Raw genomic sequence first — 9575 nt, forward strand, 5'->3', positions numbered from 1 at the left:
CCTGCGAGGAAAAAGAGAAGGCTCCTCAGAGGAGGTAACAGTATAAGTGAAGGCTAGGAGATGGCCAGGGGTATTGGGGATGGGGAAAGTATGCCAACCAGAGAGAAGAGCATTTCTGTGCGGGGTCAGATGGGGGGATTGTGCCTGGTACCCTCAGAATCTGCAAGTGGTCAGCGAGGCTACAGGGTCATGTGCGAAGGGGAATGTCAGGAGGCGAGGCTGAAGGGGTGCACAGGGTCCTCCAAGCAGTTGGTACAGGTGTTCAAGCACAGGTTCCCAGGTCCCTCCCTGGTGCCTCAGCGGGTCTGGGAGAACCTGGGTTAAGGCGATTCTGAGGAGCAGCTGGGCTACAAAATCTGGGAGCTTCCCCACCTACAATCCAGGAGCCTAGGACGTTGCTACTGGCTCTGACGCCTTAAAAACAGTAACCCAGGGAATCAGAGCAAGGGCAGCATGGGATGAGTGGGCGGCTGCCACCAGGACCGCTGAGAACGGGTCTCCATCCATTTGGAGGGAAGGGGGAGGCCCAGCACGCCTGCCCAAAGACCAGCGGCCCTGGAACAGGCAGGCGCTGTGTGTCTGGCACCTGGCTCCCACTGGCTGCTGGATGCGGTCTCCAGCTCCGTGCAAGCAGACCAGAAGTCTCCTGTGCCTTTCCCTGCCCCCCCCCTTCCCTCCTCTGCCCACAGCCTCCACGGAAATGATTCCCCCAAATGCAGCTATTACTGTGACTGGAAATCTCTTTACTGCTGATTCTGCTAATGGAAATGTTCCTTCCCTTCTCGGCTGCTTGCAACGCCACTCGTGACTTCCCCCGGTGGCTGAGAGCAAGGCCTTTTCAGCCTGCTGCCACCACAAGGGAGAGGACTCTACCCCGCCCGCCTCCCCAACACCCACCTGCCTCAGGCTCAGCCTCTGAGAGCGTCTCTGTCCAAGCTGTCCTCAGATGACCCCGGGGTTCCTGGCTTCCCCAGCTCGCCGGGAACAGCAGACATCAATGGTCAATTGCATCCAGTTCTGCCTTGCTGGGGGGAGGTGGGGGGACAGGGGGTGCCTAAGCCAAGCCTGCTGCAAGGGGAAGCCGGGGGAAGGGAAAGGACGTCTGCAGCCTGCATACACTATTTATTCATACCTCCATCTCCTTTCAAAACAAGGGTTCCAGGTGGCTATGAGGCACAGAGCACACACTGTGAGCCAGACGCTGGGCTAGGTGCTTGGCACGCAACTCCCTCCGTGAGGATCATATGGCCGAGTGCAACTAGACAGGAGCACAGTGCTGGGCACTGCCTGAAGTTCCCTTTATGGAGGGGGCTCCAAAAACAATGACCACGGAAACCGGAGCAGTGATTGTTATGTCACTTTCACTTTACTGTCGGGGAAACAGAGGCTCAGAGCGGTGGCATACGGAAGTTTGCATTTAGCAAGCTATACATCAGGATTCGAACCCAGGATTTCTGATTGTCTGAGCTGCACGTGGCCCACCCCAGCACACTGCCCAGAGATGGTTGCTATGAATTACCTGTGCGACCTTCAAAATGTCCTTCTCTTAGCTGGGTGAATGACGGAGCTGGGCTAGATCTCAAAGGCGTTATTTTACCCAGTTCTGATACTATATTTTATTTTTGTATATTTTTATTGACTTCAGAACGGAAGAGAGAGGGAGAGGGAGAGAGAGAAACATCAATGATGAGGGAGAAGCATTGATTGGCTGCCTCCTGCACGCCCCCTACTGGGGATCAAGCCCGCAAGCATCGGCGCATGTGCCCTTGACTGGAATCGAACCCAGGACCCTTCAGTCCTCAGGCCGATGCTCCATCCACTGAGCAAAACTGGCTAGGGCGAGTTCTGATACTACAGAAGTATACACTATTTATTTACTTTTACAGCATTATAATGTAGATGTAAATATTACATAATATATATGTATAGATAATGCATAGAAATGCATAGATAATGCATAGATAATGTAATATAAATCCCATTTTCAAAATGGGAAGTAAAATCTGCATAATGCTGCTAAGAAGCACTGGGTGGGCAAAACTCACCTTGAGGTGGAGCAGAGGAGTGACAGAAACGTACAAAACAAGGGCCTGATCTCCAAAAACCGATGCCTTGACAATTTCTAGAAAGACTATAAAGACTGGATCACAGGTCTCCCAGTATGACACTATGCCTAGCCAAGGTGGGACCTCCGTAAGCACTGGGGAGAGAGGGAACGGGAAAGGGAGAGAGAGGGTGTGAGGAAGGAAAGGAGGAAGAGAATCAAAAAGGCACAGAAACCCAGACGGCCAGCGTCAAGTAGCCCAGGGATAATGAGTGGCACCGAGAATAAAATGAGACAAGGCCTGGTGCGCTCTTGGCAAATGAGCGAGGAGCGACAGGGCCTGGGGGGTGCTGAGTCAGCTCCTGGCAGCAGACACAAGGTGTGCAGTCCCTTGGGCCTGTGAGGCTGTCGCACCTGAGGTCCCTATAGAAGAGACGTCTCCTACTTCCTGGTAATGAGCAGAGGAAGAGAAAAAAAGGAAAAGCGGCTGTCACAGAGATGAAAACCCAAGAACACGCCTGGTTCTGTGCAGCAGGGGAGGCGGAGAGAGCACCGGGTTCGGAACCAGGCAGGACTGAGCTTGGGCCCAGCTCGCCTGGATACCAGCTGTGTGATCGCGGGTATGTTCCTTTACTCCTCTGAGCCACCACGCTCGCCTATAACATGGGGCAGATCTACCCTGCCTTTTAGCACTGTGGGGAGGATGGAGTGAGATAACAGGTACCAGCACCGCATCTGGGGCATGGTGAATATGCAATCCATAGTTGTGGTTTCCACAGCCTACGCCATGCCAGAATGATTCCGTCTGGGAATTTCGGCTCCCCTCCTCCCCTCCTCCCCTCGGGAATATGGACTCCCCGGTGGCCTGGCTGCCCTTCCCTAAGGCGGGAGGAAGACACACAGGAGTAGGACTCGAGCAGATCGGAATCTGGTGCCCTGCTCCACCACTGACTCACTCTGGCAACCTCGATTCCCCAGCTTTGATAGAAGGGTTTCTTCAGAGAATGCCCTAATTCTCACCACCTGTGACATTTGGTGATCCCACCACCATGGTATCATCTCCTTCAACATATCCAATGCCTCTGTTTGCCACCATGCACAGGTTCTAATCCCTTATCTGCCTTCCATGATTTTCAAGATAAGGTCTTTCCTCTAAACAAAGGGGTCCCATCACTCAGCTGATAAACATCCCAGAATAATGAGGTGGGGAAAGGTGGAAGAAGTGGCTACAGGATCCCAGAAAAGGGAAAGCTTTCTGGAAGAGGAGGAACTTCGGCTCAGACTTCAGATGAAGGGGATGCCCATGCCTCTCTGGTTTCACTCAGTGTGGGTTCTGGGATAATACTTGGCAAACCCAGGGTTCTAGTCATGGAAGATGCTCTGAGCACCTAAGATGTGCCAGGCGCACAGTGAGTCATCACAGCCCCAGGAAGGAAGCATGATCTCTGCATGTGGATCCATAGACAAGACAGACAAAGCAGCACAGAAGCTCTGCTCTCCTGCTCCAAGCCACCAGCATCTCACCTGAAGAGACTGCCAGGCCTCGCTGCCTCTCGACACAGCAGCCCGAGTAATTCTTTTGAAATAGAAGTCAGACCTGGACACTCTTTTGCTCATAATACTGCAGGGCTTCTCCATTTCACTCCGAGGAAAAGCCCGGATAGGGACAGCAATCTGGATGGCCCCAGGTGACCCCTGGTCCTCTCCCGTCCTCCCTCCTGCCCTGCCCATCCCTGCTCACTTCAGTGGCAGCACCGGCCTCACTGTCCCTTGGGCGCGCCACGTGTGCTGCGGAGTCAGGTGTGCTGAAGCCCTTCTCCACCCGGAAGGCTCTTCTCCTAGATCCTATTTGGAGAACTCCTCCATCACCTCCCAGTCTCTTTGTCAACCCTACATTCTCCATAAGCTACCTACTTAACATTAAAACCGATGTCTCCTCGAAAAACTTCCCGTTTTATTTTTTGCCCTTTTTCATACAATTCATCACCTCCTATACAGCATTATTTCTTACTTAATATTATAGGCCCAGTGCACGAAATTTGTGCACAGGTAGGGTCCCTAGCAGCTGCTGGCTGCTGGCTGGGGCCTTCCTTCCCCCAGCTGCCTACTGCTGCTAGCAGGGGTGGGGCCAGTCAGGGGGAGGGGCTGCAGGTGGTTGGCCCATGGGCAGTTGGCCGGCCAGCTCCGCCCCCTGGTCAAACTCCAGGTAGAGGGAACAATTTGCAAATTAGGCTTTTATTATATAGGAAGATTACTGTTATTGTTCTCTCCCCACCACACACACACACACACACTCACACACTCCTAAGCACCTGAACAGTGCCTAGCACATTGTAGGGGTACAACTGCTCTTAAGAGACGGGCATTGCTATCTCAATCTTTATATTGACAGTGGGTGACAAGGCCCAGAATGTTCAACTTCAGTGTGAAGAGGTCAGGAAAGACTTCAAAGATAAATCGACATTTGAGTTCAGTCTTGAAAGGTAAGAAGGAATTTTCCCGGGTTGGTGGGGCAGAGTTAGAGGAACAGAAGGAAGGATTCTCAGGGTGGGAAGTCTGAGCAGATCTGATCATGGACCTTGTACCACAGTGAGGAGGCTGGACTTCATACTAAGAACTATGGGGAACTGGTGAGGTGTGTTAGGAGAGGACAGACATCATCATCTTTGGGCTTTAAATGAAATCACTCTGCCTGAATGTACAGACAGGAACTGGGGAGACTCAGATAAGAGGCACAGACCAGTGAGGTGACTGTGGGAAATCTTAGTGGAGAGAACTGTTGATGTTGGATGTGCCCGGGGCTGTGACACTGGGGACAGAGAAATTTCTCCTCTTTGTGGTTAAAACCCTCACCATTTATAAGATGCACCATCCTTGTCAATGTCTGATTCACAGACTATGCTGCCTGCGTGTTCTCATGCGCCAGAAAGGAAGCTACACATATTTCTGTAAGTCACCAACACTCCCCTCCCAACCCCATGGGAAATCTCAGTGGGGGCTGTTGTGCAAAAGAACTCCTCCAGACACCAGCAAAGAGCCAGTGAAAGGAGAGTGTCAGCGATGGGGAACAGAGCCAGTCCAGACAAGCACTGCTGCCTGCCTCCTTCTGGGCCAGAAGGGCTGCCTGTTCTGCTGAAGGAGGGAAAACCCAGCTCGCCTGCGATAGCTAATCTTCGGTTGCCACTAGCTGGTCAGTGTGAGAACTTGGAAAAGTATCTGCTCCGTAAAGGAAGCATCCCTGTAATGCTGCTCCGCCTCCAGGTTAAATCCGACTCTTCCCTGCCTCCCCTGGCAAACAGCAGGCTCTCTGCTCACCACCGCAGGCAGCTGTGAAAGGCAATGAGGCTTTCTCCTCCCCCCAGAGCAAAACCCACCAGCTCAGGTTCGCAGGAGGGATTGGCGCCAACCAGCTGGATACCTGGGGAGGAGAACAAGTCAGTTTCCCGAGGGATATGGCTCCTTAGATTTGGGAGTTTTTGTATTTTTGGCTTTTGCAGGGGGAACAGGAAAGGGTGGTGCATTTTATGACGTCCCACCCAGTTACAGAGATGTGTTTAAATGCAGAGCCACCTGTTGGAGGCCCAGTGTTGTGATGGAAAGAAGCAAAGGATGCGATTCAAGGCCACTGGGTTGAACTCTGAACTGCTCAACCTGAAGCAGCTTTCTTCCCTTGCCTGGCCACAATGTTGCCATATAACATGCCCAGTGGATTCAGTGAGCTCTAGGAATCTGTGATACTGGGAGTCCCCCAGTGTCGACGGTTGGGGCAATGGTTTGCGTGACTTCACCCAAAGAAGTCATTGCACATCCTTCTCTCCCTTCATCACATGTGGTCAGCCAACGACCAGTTTACACAGCAAAGCAAGGAGGTGAGAACAGGAGCCTTTGCCGGCCAGAGGTCTAGTCAAGACCTCCTGCCGGACCTGCCATCAATGAAAATTACAGCATGATCTTATGGCCTGAGGGCCCAGTTCAGGAGAACTGTCCAGCTCCGGGTGACACCAAAGTTTGCAGAGCTGTGCTGTCTCGGCTGCTGAAAACGACCCCCAGCAACAGCAAACCTGGGTGGCCTTGACCAAGCGTGAGCCCCTCTAACACAGTAAAGCAAGTCCTCTTCTCTCCCACCCATTACCCTCTCAGGAACAGAGTACCTTCTGAGGGCAGACAGCACCCCTCTCTCTGCCCTGTCAGAGTCTTCATAGTCATCAGATTGGAGCTGGAAAGGGGGTGGGGATGGAGTGAGGGAAGTGAATGAAAAGGAGAAAAAGATGCAGATCAGAGACCACTGAACACCATGCACTCCCAGGACTGATTCACAGTGTCCCAGAGGCCTGGGGCATCAGAACAGGGGAGGACCTAGACCTTTCAGTGCTATCCAGACACACTGGGGATTCACCTGCAACCTGGGCATGTGCCCTGACTGGGAATCAAACCAAGATCTCCTGGTTCATAGGTCGATGCTCAACCCTAAGCCATGCCGGCCGGGCCCCAAACACTCTATTTAGTAAAAGGGACCTAGTGCCCAAATGAGGAAATAACGTGTGTTTTTTTTTTTTTTTTCAAAAAATCTAGCTTTGTTTGAAAACATCAATTCACCCTCTTATCTACCCCAAAATCTCTCTCCTCTTCTCTCTCTCTCTCTCTCTCTCTCTCTCTCTCACACACACACACACGACACCCTTAAAACAGTGGCACTGATTTTAACAAATATTCTGTGGTCAGAAATCTCTTCAGAAACCCCAGCTTACTACTATCTGTATCTGTTCTCCCTCGCTTTCACAACGGGCATCAACCTGCAGGAACCAACCAGAAGCCAAAAAGGGCAGATAGCCCAACTGTCTCCCAGGGCTGAGGTCCTTTCTCCAAATGCCTGCCCAAAGCTGCTAGTCTCTGGCTTGAAGGCGCCCCCCAACCCCCGCCCTCCCCCCCACCAATGGTTCTTCCCTCGCCAGGGTCAGAATGCTGGGCTGCTGGACAGCTCCCAGGGATACACCCTTCTGGGGGTTGAACTTCCTCTACCCTCCCCATCTGCACCTTTTGAACATTCCTTAGAGCCAGGCAGGGAAAATAAGCACATTCCTCCTTCCCTGCTGGCATTGGAAGGAAGCTCCGCCTTTTGTGGACTGTTCTTCTTAGGCTACCCTTCCAGCGTCTAACAACCCATCTGACCTCTTCCTGGCCCCTCCCTCCTTGCAGAGCCCTTTCTCTTTGGGAACCATTTCTGCCTGTATCTTAAGGAATCTTTGCAGACCTGACCAAGCTGGTATTTCAAACAGTATCTTCCTCTTCCACGTAGGCCATTCACCTTCCTGCAAAGAGCATTCTGTTGGCACAGATCTTTAGGACGCCATCCTGTCTGCTCAGGGAGGCGCATTTAAAGACACCTGACTGGATGGCTCTTCCCTCCTCACCAGCCCCCCTGCCCCCAAATGCAAGCACACGCCTCCCCTGTCTGATTTATGTGACAAAGCAAATTAGTAAGAAATTTTGACAGCGAACAGTTGGTTATTCAATCTTATCTCTTTTTCCCTCTTTTGCTGAATCAAGGCTGGTGGTAAACAGCCGGCCTCGCCACTGTCACGCACAGGAAGAAGGATGTCACTTCCCGACCTGCAGACATGAAAGCTGAATCCACAAGCAAACTCCGGGGCTGCCCGGGGGCGGAGAAGGACTGAGTGATGTGCAGGGTTACCTCAGAAGCCCTGCCCTGGCAGTGGCTCCTGATCAAGTTCTTCCTTTCAGTCAGTCCTTCCCAGCACTCCCATGCTCCTGGCAAAGGAAAGGAGCCAGTGAAAAGCCAGGGGAGCTAGTCGAGAGTGACAGACAAGGTCAGGGCACTTCAAGTTCACAGAATCTTTACACCCGAGGATTATTTTAGGGCTCATCTACCCACTCCTATTACAGCACAAAGAACTGAAGCTCTGGGGGGATAAATGACATGTTCAAGGTCACTGCAGGCCAGATCCTAACCGAGCTCCACGGGAGCATTCAACTTCTCCAGCTTATCCTCCAAGGCCTCGCCTGGGGCTTTTCCCGTCCAGAAAGTGACCCCAGCCTTCTCCCACTCTATAGAGATGTCTTCCACCCTGATGTCACTGAATGTGGTGTCACCTCCATCACTCATGGGCACCATTAAATGCAATGCCCTTTGACATCCCATGAGTCACAAAACTTTGTGCTGGTGGGGCCACCAGAGGTCGCTTAACTCATGCCCCACATTGAAATGCTCAGATTTCAGCTCACTCCTGCAGCTGAAGTTCTAGAGAAATGTTGCCATGTTGATGACTGTTCTGTTTCTCTCCAGAACCAGGCACCTGACACTGCACACATGTATAACCAGCACCTCCATGCATATTTGGCTCAGGATGCCGACTTAGCAATTACCTGCCCTCCCCCAAATGCAGAGCGCATGCCTCTCCTGTCTGATTTATGTGACAAAGCAAATTAGTAAGAATTCTCTTATGTCGGCAGGTAGGCACATGGTGAACTAAGACTCCAGGCCCTGGTCTGCCATTGAGTCACAGTCTGACCCCTCTACGAATGCTTCCTAACCTGTAAAGTGGCAATAACAGCAGTGCCCACGCCATGTATTTTATGTGGATTTACAATAACAAGCAAGAAGAAAGCTCTCAGACACCCACGTTGCTATTCCTTGATCAGTTTTTGGAAAATTCACTTTGTCAACACCACTGACTTATAATTGGATTCTAAAGCAGAGGCCCAACACAGAAACGTGGGGGCTCTTTCATCTCTGAGGGGAACTTACATCTACTTAAAGCAGGCTGGAGCATGATGGGATGTGTAGACGCATGGCGAGGAAGAGACCTTGAGAAAAGCCATTTAAGTGTGGGCATGACCAATAAATAACACAGCCAATAACTCGAACCACAGAGGCACAGTGTATGTAGGTGACTTTGGTGACAGATGACGGTAGGCAGTGTGGCAAAAATTACCTTGAGTTCCCCCAGCTGGACTTGAGTAAAATAGGAATTCTACCCTTTATTTGTTCAATCGCCCACTCCCCTTTAATGCCAGGAACATTTTACAAACAATTCTGGGCCCACAAAGCTTTGCCAGAGGGCTCCAGCAGTCACCATCACCCCCTAGTGGTGGCTCCACATACCCCACTATTGGGAGGCCTTGGCATTCACTGATGGCTTGCCCAGAAGCGGCATGTGCCATCTCCAAAGCCCTTGAACTGGCGAGTTAGTAGTGAAAGATTTGCCCAACCTAGCAGACACGATTACTCAGCTTTTAAACAAAGGGTGTTTAAACGGTCTCGGGATGGGACAGGGCTGCCTCAGGACCCTGGATAGATATGTGCATAAACGGCTCCTAGTCCCCCCTCCCCAAGCAGCAGCCCTCATTTACAGCCAGCCTGGCCCTCCCTGAGCTCACTGTGCACTCCGTGTTTACACGCAAACAGTGGAAGACCAACACAAATAAAAAGCCCACGCCTCCCTACACAGCTCCTGCTATACTTGGCCATCTGGTGACTACCTCGCTAGCCAAATCCGGGGGGAGGGAGCGC

This window comes from Myotis davidii, unplaced genomic scaffold, assembly GCF_000327345.1.
Source record: "Myotis davidii unplaced genomic scaffold, ASM32734v1 scaffold866, whole genome shotgun sequence".
Classification (NCBI taxonomy): Eukaryota; Metazoa; Chordata; class Mammalia; order Chiroptera; family Vespertilionidae; genus Myotis; species Myotis davidii.